Below are 24,579 nucleotides of genomic sequence, written 5' to 3' on the forward strand. Positions count from 1 at the left end.
TGTGGGGGGGGCGCTCGGCCCGCACTACCTCAGCCCGCCGGGCCCGGGGGGGGCCCGCGGCGTCCCGGCCGCCCTGGCGGCGCCAGCCCCGGTGCGGGGCAGCAGGTAACGGCGCCGAGGGCTGGAGTCCGGGCGGGGGGAGCTGCGGGGACGAGGCACCCGGGACGCTGCCCAGCACCCCGGGGATGCATCCATTTTCTTTTATCCCGCTCTTTGTCTTCCCTTCCCACCGGAGCCCCGAGGCGCTCGGTGTGCTGCCGGCTGGGGGCTGGCGGAATGCGAAAGAGTTCATTTTAACTTTATTTTCGGCTGTTCTGGGCTGGCTCCCTAAAGCTTGGGGTGTATTTAGGATTGCCTTCCTTTTGGGGAGGGGGTCCTCTCTCAAATTGCCCCAGTATCTACCTCTTCCTTTGCTGTTATCAGCAGAGACCTGAAGGTGGATGGTCGGTGTAATAAGTAACATATTGTGCTTTGTTCATTAAACCTGTATGGGAAGGTATGGAGGGAAGATTTATGTGCCCCCAAGGCTTGATAGCCCAACCGAAGGACATCCGGCAAAGTAAACAAGACCCGCAGCTGAGGGGGTTGAGTAATCACATTCTTGCATAAGTTCACCCACAGGGCAACGAGGAAGACCTTCAGCCTTCATCCTTACGACCACCAGGAGGCAGAGAAAGACCCCCCAGCAACAGAAGGAACATGCGCAGAGTATCGCCCTGATTGCGACATCGCGAATGCAGGAAATGAGACTGTATATAATGTGCTTACACGAGGCGGGAAGGCGCGAGCCGTTGGCGGAGCGCAGACTCCCCGGCCGCCCAGCGCTGCCTTTGCTCTTGTTCGCTTGCTAATATAATAAAATTCGCATTGGATTTTGACACTGTAAATTGTCCGTGTCTCTACCTATCACAATTTGGTGCCGTGACTCGGATCGCGACTAGATTGTGGCCTGCAGCTGCATTGGGGAGGCGCCCCGCCATCCGGCGGCCCCTGCAGCCCTCAGGTCGCTTCTGTCTCGACCGACGAACCTAAATTGAACACTGAGCAAAGGAGAACCGGTAACCCTGTAATCTTTGTGCACGAAGCTCCGAACGAAGACGCAGGACGCGTGAGTATAGGCCGGGAATCCGTTCGGTTTGGGTTGGGTATCCTGGGGCACGGTGTATGAGACGTCCTGCCAGGGCGAAGTGAGTGCGGACCCTCTAGTAGTGCGTTTCTCGTAGCCCGCGAGGGAGCGAGCCACAAACGAGGGGAGCGGTTGGGGTGTGTGTGTGAGTGCCTCAGAAGATGGGACAAAGGAAAAGCAAGCCCTTTGAGCCCATGGGAGAGGGGCCCCATGTGAAATTGCCCCAAATACCGCCCGATAGTCCCCTAGGGCTGATGTTGAAACACTGGGATAACTTTCCCTCTAGGCAGGGAAAGGATAAGGTAAAAATGATCCATTATTGCATAGAGGTCTGGGGCGGAAAACAGATTCGAGGAGACCATCTGTATTGGCCTGTTTTTGGATCATTTGAGGATTGGATAGGTCAGGCGCTAAACATTTATGTTAACTCAAAGGAACCATTTAATTTGGAAGAAAGTGAATATGCCAGTCTGTGGATGGTGGCCGACACTAGGGTAAATTTATACCCTTTAAAAGAAAAGGGGGGTGACTACCGAGGGAGGAAGAATAGAGAGGAAGAATTAATAAAGCTTTCAAGGAATATCAAGAAGCAGATGAGTCGCCCACTAAATGGTTAGAGAGACTACGAAAGAGTCTCCAAATGTATTCCAGTCTGAATGTAGACACTCAGGAGGGGCAGGCCCTGCTGAAAATGCAATTTGTAGCAAACGCATGGGAAGATATTAAAAGAAAAACTGAGAAGATAGATGATTGGCAGAACAGAGGTTTGGACGGGCTATTGAGGGAGGCACAGAAGGTGTTTGTCAGAAGGAAAGACGAGAGGTTTAAGAAGCAGGCAAAGGTGATGGTAGCAGTGGCTCGGGAAGGACAATGTGGAGGTGGGATTAGATCGACTCACAAAACGGACCCAAGACCCGGGGTGGAAGGAACAAGGAGAAAGGACGTAGGGTGTTATTATTGTGGGAGGAAGGGTCATATGAGAAGGGAATGCAGAAAGCGGCTGCAGGATGAGAAAATATTCAAGGAGGATTAGGGGTGTCAGGGGCTCTATTTGCTGGGGGCTAGACGTAAGACCGAGCCCTTGATAAAAATTAAAGTAAGTCCCCAGCAACAGGAAATCAAGTTCCTTGTGGACTCCGGGGCCGAGAGGTCCACAGTACAAGAGTTACCCCGGGGATGTCACTTGTCCCCGGAGACAATGCAAGTAATTGGAGCAAAAGGAGAGCCTTTCGGGGTTCCAGTAATAAAAGACGTTCTTTTTGAAATGGAATCTAAATTTGGGGTGGGATCCCTATTGTTGGTCCCAGAAGCAGATTATAACCTATTGGGACGAGATATGATCATCACACTGGGCATTAATTTGGAAGTTAAAAATAATGAGTTGCAAGTAAAATTATGTCCCCTTAGGAGTGAGGATGAAGTAAAAATTAACCCCGAGGTTTGGTACACTCCGGAGACAGTGGGCAAATTAGATATCCCACCCTTCACTGTAACTATCAAGGATCTGGAAATTCCAATAAAAATAAAACAATACCCAATCTCACGAGAAGGCAGGATGGGGTTGAAACCAGAGATTGAAAGATTAATTAAACCAAGGCTACTGGAACCATGCATGTCTCCCTTCAATACACCCATCTTACCCGTAAAGAAAATCGATGGGTCCTATAGATTAGTCCATGACCTACGGGAAATTAACAAAAGAACACTTGCAAGGTTCCCAGTTGTGGCAAATCCGTATATTTTACTGAGCCAGCTGGGACCTGAAAGTAAAGAGACCTTACTAACCCCATAGTGGGATATCCTGTTTTACTTACTACAGAAACCTCCATACGAACAGCTGAAAGAGGGTGGACTCACGCCAGCCGAATCAAAGGACCCGTAAAGAATCAACAGTGGCAAGTGACCAGTGTACCCGGGGACCTAAAAATAAAATTTCAAAGGACCTGAATGAACACCTTTAAAATTGAATATAGTGAGAATCCAATTCTGATTGAAGATGGGCACGTAGATGCTGAAATCAAGTGTGGTATATTAACTGTTACCCATTCGTGTGCTTTGTGCGTAAGGTGTGTCGGGAACGGTGGTGGGCCCATTGCCGAAACGGCAGACCCCAAAGAGTGTCTGCCGGATCTGCTGGGAGTGGGAAAGGGAACTCACAGAATTGGCATTAAAATTAAAAGAATCACAGGGAGAGATTATTCTTGAATCAGAGGAATGGTGGGAGATATTTGCTAAAGGAATTCGGCCCGAAAATTATTGTTACCATTCGAATGAACCAATTCCTTTTGTCGCTGAAATAGTAAGAGGGCAGTGCCGTAAGTTCCTGAAAGGGGTGAAGTGCAACGCACCCCAAGTTAAAGATACCAACTGGAGTTCATACATCCTGAGGCAAGCGGCTAAAGTAAGCCCGAGTCCTCCTGAAGAATACCCCTGCTGCCGAGAAGATGGTACCCCTCGTGGCTCGAAGCAACCGAGTCGATGAGCGAGGCAGAGGAGTAAAAAACTGTGGAGGAATGAACCCAACGATTGGGACCGTAAAGCAGTGCTTGAGATCCTGCCTCAAGGATGGTAGCGAAAAGGCGAAGCCCTGGAGTGCAAACGACAAAAATCGGGGACGGGTATCAAATCGGGGTAGGAATAAGCAATTGGTATATTACAAAAACCACCACTTTTCCCGATACGTATTTATAGGGGCAATCTGGGTAGTATTATGCATCCCTGTTTGTGAGCCGTACGCGCAGGAACCTTTTAAATGGACCCTGTTTAGATGGGAAGACCAAGCTGTAGTACAGACAAAAATAGTCTCTGGACCTCCCAGTTTTACTCCCACGTTGTGCCAACTCGTGCCAATATAACCATGCTTAAACCTAAAAGGGTTTTATTTTTGCCCTAGTTCAAATCCAGGAAGGACCTATTGTAATTCACCAGGACATTATTATTGCACATACTGGGGTTGTGAAACCATAGCATCGAACTGGGCTCCCAGGGGAGGGAATGACAAGTTTATTACAGTAACATGGGGACCAGTGGGATGTGCACCCCCTCAGCGTGATAGTTCTGGTGGTATACTATTGTCTGGAAATTGCCAGTTTGTATACATGAATATTTCTCAAGACCAGAACCCTACATGGTTTGTGGGAAAAACTTGGGGAATGCGTTATTGAGAACCGGGAACTGATAGAGGAGGACTGATACTAATAAAAAAAGAGACCATTCCAAATGATCCGGAACCAATTGGACCAAATCCCGTGCTCACACATGAACAAACTCTGGGACCCGCGAATGATACTGAAACTAGCAATGATACCCAGTTTACTGGTAATAATACTCACTCTGGTATAACTATCTCAGAAGAAGAAAACTTAGAAGGAAATACCCTATGGAAAGTGATGCAAGCTAGCTACCGAATACTAAATAAGACTAACCCGCAAATAACCAGCTCCTGCTGGCTATGTTATAGCATTAAATTGCCCTTTTACGAGGCTGTAGGAATTACATCCAAGGCTAGGCAGGTAAATGGGACAAACCCTGCACAATGTTTATGGAGAAAAAGGAAAGGATCAGGTCCAAGGTCTCACCTTGGAACAAGTAACGGGAAAAGGACGGTGCGTTGGGACAATTCCACCCACAAAACAACATTTGTGTAATGTAAGTATTTCACTCAAAAAGGAAGCTCCTGCGGATTGGTTAATACCAGCGGCAAACACAAAATGGGTGTGCTCAAGCATCGGAGTAACACCTTGCTTGAGCCTCCGAAATGTTAATAAAAGCAAAGATTATTGCATACAAGTAGCAATAATTCCAAAAATTGTATATCACTCAAATGAGTTTGTCTACAATTATCAAACCACCCCCGAGCACCATCTTGCTAGGAGGGAACCGTTTACAGCTCTGACCATAGCCGCTCTCCTTACAATTGGAGGAACCAGAGCGACCACAGGGATAACCTCTCTATTAATCAACAAGCTGAATTTAAGTCACTTAGAGTAGCAGTGGATGAGGATTTCAGCAGAATAGAAAAATCGATAGACGCATTGGAAAAATCACTAAGATCACTATCAGAAGTGGTGCTTCAGAATAGACGCGGCTTGGATTTATTATTCTTGCAGCAAGGGGGATTGTGTGCAGCTTTAAAGGAAGAGTGCTGTGTATATGCAGATCATACCAGAATAGTACGGGACACAATGGCTGAGCTAAGAAAGGGGTTGGAACAACGAAGGAGAGAGCGAGAATCCCAACAAAGTTGGTACGAATCACGGTTTAACCATTCTCCTTGGCTTACTACTTCATTGTCAACATTGGCGGGACCATTAATACTGCTCACTTTAACGCTTGCATTTGGACCTTGTATTTTTAATAAAGTTATCGCGATAGTTAAGAACCGTTTAGAAGCCGCTCACCTGATGCTTGTTCGAGCGAAGTACGAATCGGTATCCGATGAGCCCAATTTGGCAGAAACCCTTGTTTTGAGTGCTCAAGAGCTACAACGGTTCAATGAACAAAATAATGGACAAAAGACAAAGGGGGGATTGTACTAGGTAGCATATTGTGTTTTGTTCATTAAACCTGTATGGGAAGGTATGGATGGAAGATTTATGTGCCCGCAAGGCTTGATAGCCCAACTGAAGGACATCTGGCAAAGTAAACAGGACCCGCAGCTGAGGGGGTTGAGTAATCACATTCTTGCATAAGTTCACCCACAGGGCAACGAGGAAGACCTTCAGCCTTCATCCTTACGACCACCAGGAGGCAGAGAAAGACCCCCCAGCAACAGAAGGAACATGCGCAGAGTATCGCCCTGATTGCAACATCGCGAATGCAGGAAATGAGACTGTATATAATGTGCTTACACGAGGCGGGAAGGCGCGAGCCGTTGGCGGAGCGCAGACTCCCCGGCCGCCCAGCGCTGCCTTTGCTCTTGTTCGCTTGCTAATATAATAAAATTCGCATTGGATTTTGACACTTTAAATTGTCCGTGTCTCTACCTATCACAAACAGAATGAGTTAAAAAATTTCAACAAAACAAGGAACAAAGTCTGAAATACAAATTACTGGGATAAACCTATGTTAAGGCAGGTTTATTAAATGCAGTTATTCTGTCACAGAACAGATTGACAGAACAGTCGAGGTTGGAAGGAGCTTCTGGAGACCATCTAGTCCAACCTCCCTGCTCAAAGCCTATGACCTCGTCTAGTCTTTCAGTTGGCTTTGGATTTTTTTATTTGACTTCAGTTTCTACACAAAGGTATTCTGACAAGTGTTCAAGCCATCCAATCACAGTTAACCTTAAGCCCAACAACAAAGAAGCAAAAGAAAAGGTAAGTGAAGGTAGTTTTTCTTCAAGGCAATAAATATTATTAAACATCACCAATTAACATGTGTACGCCCTGCAACTGAAGCATCCTGAATTGACAATAATTATAGCAGTAAGTCTAAAGTTTTACAATACTTACTTCAGAAAAAACAATTCCAAATCTAAGACTTTGCAGCTGTTTAGTTTAATATCCACCTACACCTGTTCTTTTACTCATTTTATTGACTCTATCAGCCTGTCAGGGCTCTACATTTTTCAGAATGCAAGATGTATATAGATATGGTCCTACTTTCTATCTCAATGAACAGTGACACAGTAAAGTACTCGGACATTTCCGATCATCACTCCAAGCTGGGCTAAAAACTGGCTGGATGGCCAAGCACAGAGAGTGGTGGTGAAGGGAGTTCAATCCAGCTGGCGGCCGGTCACAAGGGGTGTCCCCCAGGGCTCAGCATTGGGACCGCTCTGGTGTCACATCTTGATGGATGAGCTGGATGAGGGGATCGAGTGCTCCCGCAGGGAGCTTGCAGATGACACCACGTTGGGTGGGAGTGTCGATCTGCTCGAGGGCAGGGAAGCTCTACAGAGGGATCTGGACAGGCTGGATCGCTGGGCCAAGGCCAGTTCCACGAGTTGCAACAAGGTCAAGTGCCGGGTCCTGCACTTCGGCCACAACAACCCCCAGCAGCGCTACAGGCTGGGGAGGAGTGGCTGGGAAGCTGCCCGGCAGAGAGGGACCTGGGGGTGCTGGTCGACAGGCGGCTGAACGTGAGCCGGCAGTGTGCCCAGGTGGGCAAGGCGGCCAACAGCATCCTGGCCTGTGTCAGCCATGGGGTGGCCAGCAGGAGCAGGGAGGTGATCGTGCCCCTGTACTGGGCACTGGTGAGGCCACCCCTCGAATGCTGGGTGCGGTTTTGGGCCCCTCAGGACAAGACAGACACGGAGGTGCTGGAGCGTGTCCAGAGAAGGGCAGCGAAGCTGGTGAGGGCTCTGGAGAGCGGGTCTGATGGGGAGCAGCTGAGGGAACTGGGGTGGTTTAGTCTGGAGGAGGCTGAGGGGAGACCTTACTGCTCTCTGCAACTGCCTGAAAGGAGGCTGGAGTGAGGTGGGGTCGGTCTCTTGTCCCAAGTGACAAGCCATAGGACAAGAGGAAATGTCCTCAAGTTGTGCCAGGGGAGGTTTAGGTTGGACATGAGGAAAATTTTCTTTACTGAAAGAGTGGTCAGACATTGGAACAGGCTGCCCAGGGAGGTGGTGGAGTCACTATCCCTGGAGGTGTTCAAAGACGCACCCATGTGGTGCTCAGGGTCCTGGTTTAGTGGCGGGCTTGGTAGTGTTAGGATAACGGTTGGACCTGATGATCTTAAAGGTCTTTTCCAGCCAAAATGATTCTTCTATGTTGCGCCAGGGAGGTTTAGATTGGACATCAGGATAAATTTCTTTACCGAAAGGGTTATCCAGCATTGGGACAGGCTGCCCAGGGAAGTGGTGGAGTCACCAGCCTTGGAGGTGTTCAAAAAACGTGTTGATGTAGTGCTTCTAGACATGGTTTAGTGGGCATGGTGGTGTTAGGTCAACGGTTGGACTTGATGATCTTAGAGGTCTACTCCAGCCTAATGATTCCATGATTCTATGATCACTACTGGCACAATTTTAAGAATGGGTCAGTTCATACCTCAGAGCTATTGTTTTAAGCTCTCTGACAGCTCAAGCAGACAGTGTGTTACTGGATTGACTTGGTTTTGGTGTTGAATGTTTCCTGGCAACTACAACTACAGAACTGGTTCTCATTTGAAAACAAAATCAAAAACACAGGTCTACCTCTGTTCCCAAGATACTTTCTTTTATGTCCCCTGGGATTGCTGCTATTATTCTAAGAAGTTGGGCTTTACACAAAATCCTGCTTAAATTGAAGATGGCAAGGAACAGCATATATTACACAAATCTGCACACAAAGTTCCACCAACAGAACTTCATTGATTCAGGTTGTGAAAATTTATGGCTACTGATCACCATGTTCAGAAAAAGGAATCAAATAGCTACACAAGTTCACTACAAATATTTCAAATCTTACTGTATTAAGCCTTTGAGTGGAATGGATCATCAAAAGCAACAGGACTGCTTAAAGAATGGAAGAGAACTTGCATTTCCAATGCACTGAGAAAAAAAATAATAACCACCATCATCATCATTTAGTCGGATCAAAGTCAGTCCTCGCTTTTTATCTGTTATCTGTTTAAAGGCTCCATATTTAATAACAGAGCTTTAATAAAGAACAGAGGACTTCCCACATTTAAGATACCCAGAGGACTTCATTAAGCTCCTCAGTACAACCTGACACCTGAAATAACAACATCCAAACAAAACACAGACATCTCACTGTGTTACTCAAAGGTCCATGGGGACTAAGGGTTTCTGTACAAAAGCCGGGGTAGTACAGATCTGGAAAAAACCAAAAACCATAAAACACACTGGAGACTTTTTGGACTAAATAGTCGCCAAAGGAAGGTGCAATGGAGAGGGGATAAAACTAAACAAAATACAATCCGTTTAACTCCCAGGACACTGTACACTTTGTAAGTGAACAGGACAAAGTCTCCTTATCACAGTAACAGGTAAAACTTGGGGATAACACTATAGATTAGCCATGAGAGGTAGTTTTATGCATTTTATGCATATGAATATAACTTTTGATGAAGCTATTACAAAGTAAACATTTGAAGCCAGTTTATTCCCTACTAGTTGGTTTTCTGTAGTGGTTTTATTGCTTTTTACCCAAGGGCTTACAGAAATAAGCATTAATTAGGTCTTTTTTTTCCGCTGATGGCAGAATACACACATGGTAATCTGCCCAAACCATTGTTTTCCCATGCTACAGCTACTGGCATAGTAGAAGCTAGCCCTAAAAGAAAAAAAGAGAGGACTAGAAGCTACTGAATATATTTTCCTGTTCATTGTCAGAGAAGTGACTGTCTCGATCTCTTTCAAAACAGACTTTGCTTTATACCCGTGTGTTTAGATACCCTTGCAGCTGGTTACCCTATGGAGAACTCCAAAGATTAACAACCAAATCTGAAGACCCAGGTGAACCTTGTAAAACACCATTCAGTGATTCTGCACCTTCCATACTGGTTTTGTTCAGCCATGTGCCTCTAGTGGTATATTCTACTTTTTGTAGTGAGATGCTCTAAGAGCTTTTACCGGCACATTATGTCAGCTTACGTGCCCCGTCATGACAAGCTTGAGTAAGGAATGCACTTGAACGCCAAGCTATGACTTTTCCTAAAGTCACTGGACGTGACCAGATCCGAAAGCACGCAGGGTGTTAACGTCAACGGTGTGATACACTTTGCAACAGCCCTACTGCTCATTGCTTAGTGAAGACACACCTCAAAAGAGCACTTAAGTCTTCCTCAGAAACTATCACTGACATTTCCAAGAACTGAAAAGACAGGCTGTCTTTCTGAAGCCGTGCAACAACTTCATGCTAATCATCCAGTGTCAGGAGACAGATCAAGAAGTTGTACAAGTTCAGAAGTACACTGACAAATCATACCTCCAAGTTTTTTGTCCCCAAGGTCGGTTGGACAGTTATCGCTGCAGTGAACTCACAGTCCACAAAGATCACTAACTAGTAAAATGTTTTGGGGCTGTTGAACTATAAAGTTGCAACTGTCTCTCACTCAAAATAAAAAGGTTGTCAGGACGCACTCAGTTTTGTAAAGCAGTCAGAGTACTACTTAACTAGAGGTTCTAGTTTGAGACTGGAAAACTCTCTGTGAACACCAGTATCACAGAGCACAACTATTCCCGTTCTCGTGTTTCAGATTTGGAAGTGTTTGCATTTTATTTCCAGTACTAATGGCATCACTTTTGTTCTAGACAATTTTATTATTTTGCTGTCCTGGCTCCCGGTCCTTTTGAGAGAAAGGTTTCATTCAATCCTTTGAACAATAACGATGAGGTTACTAACAATGAGTTTAAGAAAGAACTGACACACACAAACTTGTTCAGGCATCCAGAACAAAAGAACCTGGAAGTGTTGAGAGCAAAGTTCAGGACGATGAAGAAAAGGATCTATTTTTCATTTGTAATTAGACCAAGAAGGGAAAATGCTATAAAGTAGATTCAAATCATTCAGATCAGATTACGAGTGCAGCACTGCGCCAAAGTATAAATTAGGACTTTACTTCATTTGACATTTTTATCGATATTAGAAGCATTTTCCAAAGCCTCAGTAGAAATTGATGGAAAAACCAAAATCTGAACTCTCACACCCTAACCATCAGACTGCTCTTCAGTCAACACTTACTCTTCCAGTGGTCATTCCAACACTTGGGACAACTGAAATAAACAGACTGTAACCAGGAATAAAAATCTGTGCTTTAAAAGTATTTTGCATAGTTAAGGCCAACACTTGACTGATTATTGCGAGTCCTGGCCAATTAACTTGAGTATATCAAAAGTAAAATAAACACAAAGTGCATTGAGAGCAAAGCACAAACCAACAGGAACTTCTCACACAGGTGACCGCCACAGCATAGTATTAATAGCGATGGCTGGGGCTGGGACAACCACCTGAAAACCTCCTATTGACAGAAAGTAAGACTAAGGCTTGTGCAACTCTACAGAGATGCTGGCCATTCAAATCCCTGGGGCTCTAGCCCTTTAAGAGACAAAGAATTCCTTTATTTCTAGGAAAAGCAGAAAAGAATTGCCATCGAAACCACCAGAAGACCTTGAGATCTAAAACCACAGGTCAGGCTATTTATTTTGTCGTGGCTTTGGTCAGAAACTCATTCAGCAGTGTCACCGGGGTGTTTCTGCACTGTCCTGTTCTAAAATGAATGCTCCAGCAAACTTCATATTCATTTCTTCAGAAAAAAAAAACAAACCAAACCAAAAAACAACCTTTAAGAGAAAACCCCACTATATTTCTAGCTCTTTGATGACAAAGGCAGACTTCCAAATAAGAATCATTTCAACCCTATGCCTGTAGAAAAATTGTTCCTCTGCCTCCTCTGTTGCTATTCAGAGATTTCTAAGCAGCTACGAGTCCCGACCAGACAAACGTAACAAATTCAAACACTCCTGGCAGAGGCCTGTTTATTATTTTCCAGTATGACTGTCTGCCAAGTTTCCCTGTCCAGGGTTTGGCTTGGCTTTGTTTGGCTTTTTTTTTTTTTTTTTTTTAAAAAAGAAAGGAACTGTGTGAGCTAAGCTGTGTCAGGGACTCTCCTTCCAACAGTTCTTGCAGAAAGTGGAAGTGCACCAGCACGTATGCAGACTTGTATCTGAATACGGTTCAAAACCATTACAAGACACAGCACAGTCAAAACTTTAGTCTTCAAAAACCAAAATGCTATGCTGTGAGTCTTGGAAATCATTTACCAGTACAGAATACTCAAAGTTGTTCTTAACACATGATGAAAAAAGCATAAACTTTAACGAAATCAAGCTGAAATTGATGAACACAGACATCTTTGGCTCCCCTCAAAATACAACCTTTTAATAACACCTTTGGTTTGATGACTTTTCAATGCAATTCTACAGCGCCTGTTTCCAGTCTATTGCCCATCAGTTTAGCTGTACAAATCTGCACACGGCGTTACAGCACAAAGGCACAGATCTGGTGAGGGTTTCTTAGAAGCACTGCTGCACACTGTTATCTTAAATGATGGTCTTGTGATTAAGGCACCTAAAGGCAAGAAAAGGAGGACGAACCCCCCTTCAAATCCCTCGCGACCCTGTACAGGTCATCCAATCCCTTGCTCTATATTCCACATCTAAAATACCAAATTAAGAATTGCTCAAATATTTTAAATTTTTTAAAATCATTTGCTAACTGCATACGTGGCACTCAGACACAAATGCAGTCAGGCAGTCTGTATGTGCGATAAACACTGAAAACAATTTCTTTGCAGGAGTAGAATTAAAAGCAAGAAAAACATCAAGAGCCTTTGCAAAGGTTCTGCACACAATTCTCAGCTTTCAATCTGAACACAGTCTGGAAAGGCCAACGTGAAGGAATCATCCTCTGGCGAGAGTTTAATCCAATTTCAAATAACTCCAGTAAAAGCACCCAACAACAGAGATATTGCTTAAAAGGGCAGTGGTTTGACACGGCAAGCCTTTTGATTACTCTTGCTATTAGGAGGTTTTCAGGTCTTGAGGTACAAAACTCTGTTCAGGACATGAACTGGGGAGTTGTGGGGGAGACAAAACCCTGAAGTTATGACTGCATGAACAACAGCAATCACTTAAAAGTTACCATCCTGAAGAACTAAAAACTTAAGCCCATACACGACTCACAAATGAGACCGTGGGTTCTGCTGCTTCTCTCCTACAAATAAGTAACTCTCCTTGACAATTATGCATTAGAAAAATGCAGGGCTCCAATTATTGTTTCTAACTAAAAACATTTGTAGCGTATTTCTAGGAAAAAAGGATTAAGGGTGGAACTCCTGGAGGCAGCCAGACATACACTGATTTTATAGGAATTGTGATCATTCTATACTTTTGAAAAACCACGTTCTCGATGTTATGGAGCCAGACCAGGCAGATCATCTCCTGACAAACTTCCTTGCACCCAACGGAAGGATTGCCCCTTGAAATTTTAATCATGTCTCAACTATTAAGAAACTGTCTTAAAACAAAAAGATAGATCTAATACATGATTTCCTACAACAACGGCAAGGTAACAAAAATATTTAAAGGTGACATTTTGGACACATTCATCCTATTATTGTGGCTGCTACTGGTCAATAGCCAGGGATCAAGGTCTCTGTTAACACAGACAACTCCAGAACATAATCCTCACATGAATACACTACCTCTAGTGCTAGCAGTACCCTGGTTTGAGGAGCTGAAACAGCAGAATTCCTCTGCAGAGCTTCAGTGTGTGCAGTATTTCAGGACACACAACTGGTAGAAAATCCCCTGCCCTTCTTTAGTTACTCATCGCAGCATCCACAGGCAGCTCACAAAATACTCTGAAACAGTAAACTACTTTCAGCTCCAGAACAGCTCAAACCTCCATTAGTGCTAACAAAGAACTCAGTCATTTGAGGACAACAGACTGAGTCGACCTCCAGAAGAAAAAACCCGAACCAAAACACCCCCCAGCCCTCCTCAGCTCAGCAAATAAATCACATCAGGCTTTCCCCTCTGCTTCCCCCTGCCCCACAATTCTAAGTGACTTTCTAGTCTAAAGGCACTCACAAATAGCCACACCGTGCCTTTGTCCAAACAAGCCCAATGAAATCAGACGGCTTCAGAAAGCAACATTTACGCCGTGTGACGGCTGCTGCATCAAACCCTCGCACTAGGAAACTCCTGTTCACTATTGCACACCACGAAACATCTAGGATTATTAACGAAACATAAAAGAAAAATAATGCAAGCTACTGGATTTGAAAACTCAGCCATCCACCTTCGAGGCAGGTGCAGATTCAACTGCATGATCAAGCTTCCAGTTTCAACTGATGGCTGCTGCAAAGCAGCTGTAAAAACGGCCAAAGTTTTGTACTACTCAGTTTGAAGCATTACTTGTGCTTCTCCTGACCCTTCTACACCAAATTATCTATCTTCAGATAATAAAAGCATTACGCTGCAATCTTAGTCGCCAAGGTTTCTCCTAAACCAACTTCTTACTAAAGGGTCTTTGGCCAACGCCACTCTGATCTACTGTTACTTTTCCATCACCATTTTATCTCCACAATTTTATTGTCAAATGTATAAGCTTCGGCCTCTCGCCGTCAATGTTCTGCTATCAAAATACCAAGTCCCTGGTCATGAGGGTACTACAAGTAAAAAAATGGAACCGCTCAACCTTTAGAAACTACAGAATTCAAACATCCAGTGAAATTAAATGGTTTACTACGAGACAGATGACTATTGACAGAAACCAGATTATTAATAAAATTAAAATATCACATTGCTAGTGGTTTCCACAAGAGAATGACATTCTGAAAAAGCCGAAGACTATCTTGGAAAGAATCAGATGTTGCTAAGGTTTTCTTTCAACAACTCAAGCTCCCACAAAACAAGTAAGGTATTTATGGAAGCAACTGAAGAACATGACAAACAAACAGGCTACAGAAAGCCCCCTGAGCCTAAAGAAGAGATGATCAGTTGAAGAAGTGACCTGTTTCTCACTGTGTTTGTGTCTTGTTCTGTTTTTTAAGTCTGCCACATAGGCACCTAGATTAGGCAGCTCCACCAAGCTTTCTCCGCCAGCAAAAGTATTTTCTTGTGCACGCATCACCCTGCAGTCAGGCTTGAAGTCCGGCTGGTTTTAGTTTATTTCTGCTGATACACGGGGAAGATGAACACTAGATATTTGGAATCCATTTTATTTACATTTTCACATCCCTTAACCTAAATATAACCACCCAAATTTTCACGAAAGCAGGCAACACAAAACGTGCTCACAAACTGCACAGTGCTCACTATGTTCAACACCTCTTGGACACTTCTCAGCCAGGGGGACTTTGTTCTCCTTCTCTCCTCTCCCACTGCACAGAGCAATCAACCTCACCTAACACTTCACCTACTTCCAGCCACAAGTCTGGAGATAAGAAATTCCAGGGGATGAGTCAGCCCCGTGAACCAAAGCAAGCGAAACCAAAAGGGAGCACCTTGGATCACTGGTCCCTGTTGTTGCAACTCCCACGTAAGCATTTTCTGCAGCCCTGGCTCTCAGCACTCTCTTCCTCCAGCCACCCCCACCCTCCTCCCCACCTCACCTCACATGCTCTGCATCTCCCTTTCCGCTCCCAGCCTTCCTTTCAACACATCCTCCCCTCCTCCTGTTTGTCCACTCGGGCAATCCCTCCTACAAAATCCCACTTCAAAAGGACGACTAACAATATTGCCACGCCATCTGTCTTCGTAACATATCACTCTTCCTACACCTTTTAACTCCTCCTTTTATAGAGAACAGAATTCTTTTGGAGTGAGGACTACCCACCATTACACTGTCTAAAACAACTGGTTTCTGTTCTTAAGTCTTTCATCTTTAATATAGCCGTGGTTAAAAACGACTATGTATTTCCTTGATTAGGTTTCCAACTGCTGGCATAAGAACACAAGCTCACCAAAACCTGACATGCTGGCACAACCTCTAAATGCTTAGCAGAGCTTTAGTCTGTTCTTCCCACCTATCCTATGGTGGGCGGTTTTGTTGGTGGGTTTTGGGGGTGTTTCAGGCATCAGACTCAAACCAGAAATCTAGACTGTAAAGGTACTAAATCCATCTCTGCATGGGCATTGCAGGTTCACAAACATACATGTGAATGCACAAATTCCTTAAGAAGCATCCATTAAAAAAGAACATAATAAAGAATGACCTGAATTACCATGGCAAGTTAAATTACTTTATGCACAACATATGCCACTCTTCTGAAGTAAAGAAAACATGGGACAATTTAAAACTGTATTTCTGGTACAGAACACCTTCTTAGTCAAATGATGACTTATATTCAGTTATTTTAGATCATTCCTGTGTTTTCTGTTCAGGTAACACATACCATCAAAAATCAGAAAATACAGCCCCGGGATTTATCACTTTTACTTTAGTCATACCATACCCAAGATATCTACATAAAAGTTTTCTAAAAGCTACAAAACAAGCCTTGCTGTAATCAGAAATGAAATGGAGTGCCTACACGCTCACCCCAGAGGACGGCATGTTAAAAAAAGGAAGAGGTAACAACAAAACACACCCTGGAGAGCTCTAAACCAGATTTGGCTGTTATGCAGCGGAGAGAGAAATGAAACTGAAGTGAGGAGAAGCAGCCTTGTGGTAATGCAACACAGAGGCCAGTCACTAGTGGTGCTCCAGAGGTCAACACTGAGGCCAGTATTGCTGAACACCTTCATTAACGGCCTGGACAGCGAACAGGTGTACCCTCAGCAGGTCTGCAGATGATAACATTTGGAGGAGTGCCTTACACACCAGAGGGTTGTGCTGACATTCAGCAGGACCTCGGCAGGCCGGAGAAACGGGCAGAGAGGAATCTCCTGAAGCCCTACAAGGGGAAATGCAAAGTCCTCACGCGGGGAGGAATAACCCCGTCCCTCACTGCGGGCTGGAGGCAGACTGTCTGGAAAGCAGCTCTGCAGAACAGGACCCGGGGTCCTGGGTGAAGCAGCCAGCAACGTGCCTCGGCCACAAAGGCGGCCAACAGTGTCCCAGGCTGCATTAGGAAGAGCACCAGCAGGTCGAGGGACGTGACCCTTTCCCTCTGCTCAGCACTGGTGAGACAAATCTGGAGTGCTGGGCCCAGGTCTAGGCTCCCCAGTACAAGGCAAACACGGACATACTGGAGCCCGATGAAGGGCTTGGAGCATCGGACATGCAAGGGAAGGCTGTGTGAGCCAGGATTTTGTAGCCTCAAGAAGGACAGGGGGTGGCGGGAAAGAATCTTATCGATGCGTATAAAAACCTGATGGGAAGCAGTAAAAAAGAGTGGGTCTGACTCACCCAAGTGGTGCCCAGTGAACGGACAAGAGGCAACAGGCACAACTGGAAACACAAGAAACTTAAAAAGGAAGTTTTGGGTGGGTTTGGTTTCTTTCTTCCCCCCCGCTCCTTCCTGTTTGTTTTGTTTTTCTGTGAGGGTGGTCAAACACTGGAACTTACCCAGACAGGTTGTGGCGTTTCCATCCCTGGAGCTGGTCTAGGTGACCCTGATGGGAGCAGGGCGCCTGGACCAACTAAATGATCTCTAGAGGTCCCTTCCAACCTGAACATTAATCTGAGGGTAAAAAACCCACTTCTGTGGTAGGAAACAGAGGAACAGATAATACTTGCAGCAGAACTGGGTTAGTTTTCCTGCTGCTGTTTACACCTAACAGTAAAGATGATTAAGCCTCAGTACTACAAAGCTAATTCAAACAGCTCAAAAATCCAAATATTTGATACCAAGTATTTATAAAACCAGCTTCATTTTACCTCAATGTAAGAAACTGCCTGTAATCTCTCTCAGTTTCCTACAGACAGCACACCAGGTTTCACTGCTTACAAATGTGAATGCCACAAAACTGTTTGCTTAATGGTCGATGGATAAAACCACACAAGAACATGAAGGAAGATTCACCTGTGATGAAAGTCTTTTGTAACATTTTAGCTAGATTAAATATACAGCTTTTTAAAAGGAAATACAAAAGCTGCTGTATCGAGAACTCCAGAAAACAACCTCCTCCACTGGATGACACATATAATAGGGGTGGCAGCAATAAAAACATGTTCATTACTGATCTGAAGGCAGGACCCGCAGAAGTGAGGCCCAAATCAGTTTCCAGTTCCCACTGCTTAACCAGAACCGTGCTCACAGAAACCCACCTCGGCAGTTTCAAACACAAAAGGAAAGACTCATTGTACATCTCATCATACACAACTCAGAAAACTCGTATTGCAAACCTCCCCTGAGGAGCAATGCCAAGCATTATGGATTAGCTGCAACATCCCACAGCCCTTTCAACATTCCCACTGGGTACCGCGTACTGATATTGCACCTGAAACAGGACATACAGCCTTGCTGTAGCACACACTGGTTTAGGCAGCAAACAGCACAGAGGCACAACTGGGATGGAAATAAGCAGGGTCTGCTCCTACTTTCTCTGCAATTTTGAGGAAAAGAACCTGTCACTGAAGAACAAACCCAAGCTGACATGGTCTCTGGAGTTAATCTCTTTCTTTTCTTCTGCTTTCCAAATCTAAATCAGTTTTCACTAACAGCGCCAAAACCTGCCAGTAACTTTTACAGCTGCAGGGTCATCAACTTCAAGACAGCTACTTGGCAACCTTTCCACACCATTTGGATGCGACTGTGTTCACCCGGACACACAAACAGGCTGTACAGAGAGAGACAACATAAGACAGACAACTGTTTTCAGGCCAGCATGTTATTTTGAGGAGGTTCACTTTACACCCTGAAAAAGAAGATGTTTCAACAAGCAGCCAAAGAGCACCCTTAAGAAGTATGTGACAGAACTGGAAGTTGTAGCTGAGAGACATAAGCTGTTAGCCTGCTTCCAGGGGCACTGATCATAAACATCAGTCCCAAGTTATATGTTAGACCCAGTATAGATGCAGCTACTTTGTGAAACGCTTTGAAGTCTGCAGCTGATGGAGTTCTAAGCATGCAGTGTCAGTTATACATGTGGTTTTTTGGTTCAATTACAAAAGCACAACTATATTCAGTGACTTGATCAAGAGGTGATCTACAGTAGCAAACCGAAGAACGGTTATGAAAGCAATATCTGCATTCTAGAACATCGATTTTCTCACAGTATTTTAAGGTTTATTCAAGAAACAGAACTAAAGCAAGCTGTATATACGGTACCACAGATGGGTACTAAATTTGCTACTGAACGAGTTTCATGCCAGCAGAGCTGAATCTCGCAGTCTATTCAGGCAGCCTCTCATTGCTCAAACAACTCATCAGGCAATCTATACAAAGTATGGAACAAACGCCTCAAAAAAGGAGAAGGTTCTCCAAAAAACACCCCCACGACACACCAGACAACACATCCTTTTAAGAACCAGGGAAGGTAGAGGCTAATGACCTCCCATCTCATCACTGACAAAATTCCAACACTGAAAACAATCTCAGAATAACTACACGGTCTCCAATTCCTCAGTCCTACTCCAGCCCTATTCACAGCTCACAGAAGCTATAAACCTCTGGAGAAAAAAGAGAAACAAAAGGACAGGAGACTATTTTCCAAAGAGCTCTTCAGAAGCACGAGAAGCCTGCCCGTGCGAGGCGCAGAAATGGTGTGCTGGAAGCGGAGCTACACTGTACGATGCCGACAATCTGCGAGGCCACGCTGCAGCCCGCAGAATAACCCCCTGTCCGGAGCTGGACGCTGGGGTAGTTTGGGAGAGGGTGTGAGAAAGGAAGGCAGAGGCATAAGCCGCACCACAATGCCTGTATCCGCTTTGCAGCCTCAGCCCCTCCCTATGAAACCGCAGAAGGGACTGGAAGGCTGTGGACAAGAAGTGCCCACTTCTGAAAAACCGAACACGGGAAGTGACGGCAACTGGAACGATGCTGGGCCGTGAGCACTGGGACAGTGAACCAAGGAGGCTACGGGGCAGGAGCACTGTGGGAAACGAAAAGTTAATCCCGAGCTGAGTGTAGAAAGCAGCAAGTTCCTGCCATGAGCTCGTTCCTTCTCAAGTGAGCAGCAGTGGAGGAGAGACAGACACTTGGATGGCATCAGATACACAGCCCAGGGGAGGGAAGGGAAGAACAGAGGAAAGAAGAGAAGCAGGCCCCCTCACTGAGCCAGACCAGAGCTACTGCTGCTAGAAGGGAGCCGGATTAGAGCTGGAGCACTTGCCTCTGCTTTTTTCCCCTCTCAGAAAACCAAGGAGAAGCCACCAAACTTAGACCCCTACCTGAAATGCATTCAGATTTTGCTGACTGCAAACCCCTACTCTGAATCACACCTAGCCTCAGAAAAACTCTCCATCAAAAGCACGCAAGAGTGACTTCAGAACATCCTCCTCTTTGGCTGAGTGTTTGTGCTGCCTTGAAGTAAGATTCATTCTTGGATCAGTGATTTCATAATGTAAAATACAAAACCCTTCAAAAAGAGACAAATACATAAGGTGGCAGTTGAGGACAGCAGTTATAATATTCCTCAAATTACACGTTGCTTTCTCTTAGGTAAATTCCCAATCTGCCTTCTGCAAAGGCCCTCCTGTCAACTGAACACACATTTCTCAGGCTAACACCCTTCAAATGCAATTTTAAAACGTGTACCTATTTCTGTAAAATTTGTCACGTAGCAGCCTCAAATCAGAATTCTGATTTTTAAAAACACTTCACCTATCTGTTTTACAACACTCACCACACACCAACAGGTATCTTGTATGCTGTTTACTCTCAGTGTCCTCAGCTGCTTTGCACTCAGGCTTGTTAAGCAAAGCAGTAATTTAGCAACGTCGGCTCGTTTGTTAATGTCTCCCCTAACATGACATCTAGTCTCCCCCTGATTTCTTTACGGCTGGATTTACAGCTTGGTTCTGTCTTCCTGCAGCTGAATAAGCACCTGACAGAAACGCCCAACTGAACAGTCACATACTCATTTTGAAGCAGTCACGGAAATCTTGAGGAAAGACTCAAGAGCTTGAAATGGCCAAGAGCTGGTAGGAAATAAATCAAAACTTTGATACCTCCATACACCACAAGTTAGCAACAAGAACAATTCGAGAATCACTAATTAAACAAAAGGCCGTATGTAAACAGAAAACCCCATTTTCATTATGGTTTTTCTCTAATAAACAGGCCTTGCAATTTCTCAAAGGTTTTTTTGTGTGTTGAAAGGAAATACTGCCTTAGAAAGTAACGAAATTTTGTTTCATAGTTCAGCATTGCCTAGTGAATTACAAGCTATTGTTTCTATATATAAGCAGCAACATTGTGAAACTCCTTTAGAGATACAAAGACTACCGCATCAAATAATACCTTCAACCTTACACCTCAAAGCATGAATTTAACTCTGCTTTCATTGTATTACCACCACAGCAGCGTTACAGCATTTCTGAAATTACACTTTTGTCCAAGTCACTGTGTCAACAGACAAGCCAGTCTGCTCCAAGCACCGAAGGGCTAAAATGGAATAAAACGGCTCAACCAGCTAAGATGCATTCAAACATGAATTCTAGTGGTGCTTCACTTCACTTTGCTACTGTAGTCAAAATTTTACTCTCTGTATTTTACAGAACAACAGAAAATCGTAGGCGGATTTTTGGGTTCAAACAAAAGTTTGATGCCTTGCCTTTCAAGCTCTTACTACGTAAAGATGCAGGACATCAAGAGATGACGCCCATACTCTTGCCAAATGCAACGAGATTTCTCCTTCAGAAGACCTACAGAAGTTGTCAAACCTTAGTGCCAGCACAGTCCATTCGAGGAGCTGATCCTTCCACCATTTTCAATTAAAAGTCAGGGTTTCACTTCCCCCAACCACCACAGCACAAACCACTTTAACTTCCTAGATTGTACCAGCAAACCTTTACAAACCGATGGCTGAGCACAGGAGCACACAAAAGCCCTCAGAGAGAAGAACACTGGCAGGCCTTGTTCATACACCTCGCTGAGCACAACCCCTCCAGAAGAAGAGGCAGAAAGACTAGGTAGGCAGCTTCAGAGCCAGAGCCCACAGCTGGCACTAGCCACGAGCTGCAGCGCTGCTGGACGTTCGGCTTCTGAACATCCGCATCAGCCGCTTCCACGTGCCCATCCGCCCCTTCACTGCGCAGGTGGAACGAGGAGCCTGGGCTGACCCTGACTCCCCAGCAGCTGCCCAGCCTGGACACCCAGCCTGACACAGACGGAGGCTGGTGCAGAGCTCCCCACGCCAGAGGAGCAGCAGCCTGTACAGGCAGGGTGGGTGGCTGGCAGGCAGGCAGCCCGGCAGCTGAGCGCCTTCCTGCAGGCAAGACACGCACGTCAGACCCCGTGAGAAAGGGGCGTTCTGATCCCTACCAACTCCAGGGAAGACAAGCATCGCGCTGCCTGCGAGCCAAACAGGAAGGACACTCCGCTCTCTCGTACAGCAGGTTAGAAGTTGTTTCTGCTATTTCTTTCTCCTCAAAGAAAATGTCAGTGTAGACACAGGCGATTACACTTGATTTCATTCTGTATTTCAACTCTCAAGCAAATAATTGGATAGGTGCCTCTCTGAAGTCACCTACAGGACTTCTGACAACGACTGCGTGGGTCCAACACCTCTGAAAAGAGACAGAATTACATTTATCTTTTTTTTTTTTAAAAAAAAAAAAAAACAAACCACAGATGTAATAAGAAGTTCTTGAAGCTTATTAGCAATCATCACTAAAGGTATAGAAAGCAAAAAAAGCCAATAAAAAGTTTCACATGGAAACAGATAGAAAATGGCCAAATCACACTTCCTTTGCAGACTATAGTGAAGTGTCTTCTCTAACCAAGACAAATTAGAAACGCCTGTATTATGCAAACTCATATCACAGTTTACGGCTTGAGAAGCCAGGGATTTCCTACTGTGTTTCTAACAGCTGGACAACTAAACTACTTTACTGTTTACTTTGTGATGCCGCATTCGTGACATGGCAGAGCCTAAACATTTTCTTAAAAGAAAATGAGCCTGAAGGAGTTAACCTCACACACAGAAAGCCTGATACCTGCCAGACAACCTCAGGCTCTACAGTTTTTAATAATGAATAGTTACTCATGCATTGCATAAATATTATTACATCATATCTCGTATGTATGCAAAATCAGAACTACAATAAAATAGGTTCCTCTGTTTCAATATTGTATCAATTAACCCACTCATCCACTTAATTTGGAGCTGTAGATGCATCAGGTCACAACAGCTTTAACATCTCACATGCCTCTGTGTCTAAACAGGGAACAGACAGACCATTCTAAATACAAAAAACCCCAAGCCACCAACAACAAAAACCCCAACAAAAAAAACCTGCTCTACCATAATAACTGGGTGAGAGGAAAGATACCATTACTGTGCTTTTTTATTATGTTTTTGTCCTGCCTAACATCTAACGTACATATCAACACCTCACTTTCAAGATGTAAGTCAATAAAACACGCAGAAATACCTTCATCCCCAAGGTCGGCATTACACAACGTGAGTATAAAATGGATCACAACAAGGACGCTGAACATGGCTCACATCTCAAAGAACACGGCTTTTTTTCCAACTCGGTAATTAATGCATGAGTAAACTACAATAAGTATTACATTCATTTTCCTAAATATTAAACCCGTTAGAAATTTGTTCTGACGGTCAGAAACACACTTGAGACACGGGAAGACTGTAACCCTGAGCCCATGGAGAAGGGGCAACGAAGAAGTGGGATGTGACATGAGGAAGTCTCAGGGGCAACACGGGCCAGGGGTTAGGACGTTCCCTTCTGCAGCGCAGCACCAGTGCCCGCCGTTGTAGGCAGTTTGTACCACGCTAGCGTAGGACCACCATAAAACCCCCACTTTGCAAGTCCTGCACAAGTCTCCCTTGTGACTACGCCCAGAGGTCTCCCCTCGCACGCTCACCCCTTCACCACCCGCCCCGCAGGAACACACCTCCTGCTGTGCCGCCTCCACCCCCACGCCCACAGACTGACCCCTCAGGTGACAACCCAGGAATCATTTACAGCCACATGAAACATCTGAATTCGAATTACTTCACATCTCCAGCTTCTGACTAGCAGCACGAAATTCAGTGGCTTTAATTGTGAAACAACCTTTCCTAATTCTAAGCTGCTGAAATAGGCTGCTGAGTCAGCACCGTATAAAAACTTAAGTCTTACGCTAAAGGGGGAGATGAAAACACAAGAATTTGTGCCCCCCTGTGCTGCACAGTAATCCCACCCCGAAATTCCACTCCCTGTGGCTGAGCGTAGGCTGTATCTAACAGACCCCAGCCTGGCACAAGCAAACCTGTCCCCACGGCATTCCAGAAGTCTGGGCAGAGACCGACTGCTGCTCCTGGCCCCGGCAACTCGGACCCGGGGGTCTCCCTCTTCACCACCTGACGCTGCCCTTGGCAAGCGAGCCCTGGTTTGAACACCTCCCCAGCAACCCACCAGCACAACTGGTCTTGTACCAGACAGCTGCCCTTTTTCCTGACAGAAGCAAGGGGCTCGAGGAACTGGAAGACCAGCAGCCAATTATCTTTCCTAATCACAAAACAACCCCGCAGACCCTTACTTCAGCTGATGGCAAACTCCTTCCGTTCACAGCTCAGTCCTTGCACAGTCCTCACCATCCTCCAGGAAACTGGGTGGGCCTGGAAATAACTGGGTTCTCTGGACATACACACACTCTTCACCTTGAAGGTGTACTGATAGCTACACCCACAAGGTACCCCAGGGGTCACAGCATACAGGCCTGTTCTTCTGCCAGAATAAAACACACAGCGCACACCCAGAAACCTGTACCGTGAACTCTGATCTGAGAATCAGAGCTTTTAAAATCCCCAGTTGCTGACACTGCTGAACTGGTAAAGCACGGTAGAGGTGTAAAGCTTTTCCAAGAAACTTCTCTGCCTACGTTGTATTTACGTGCACAGGCTACAGGTATTTAGAGGTTCTTATTTGTGAGTGCCTAAATTTTAACCA

Source organism: Leptosomus discolor, unplaced genomic scaffold (assembly GCF_034619465.1).
Source record: "Leptosomus discolor isolate bLepDis1 unplaced genomic scaffold, bLepDis1.hap2 HAP2_SCAFFOLD_33, whole genome shotgun sequence".
In the NCBI taxonomy this organism is placed as follows: Eukaryota; Metazoa; Chordata; class Aves; order Leptosomiformes; family Leptosomidae; genus Leptosomus; species Leptosomus discolor.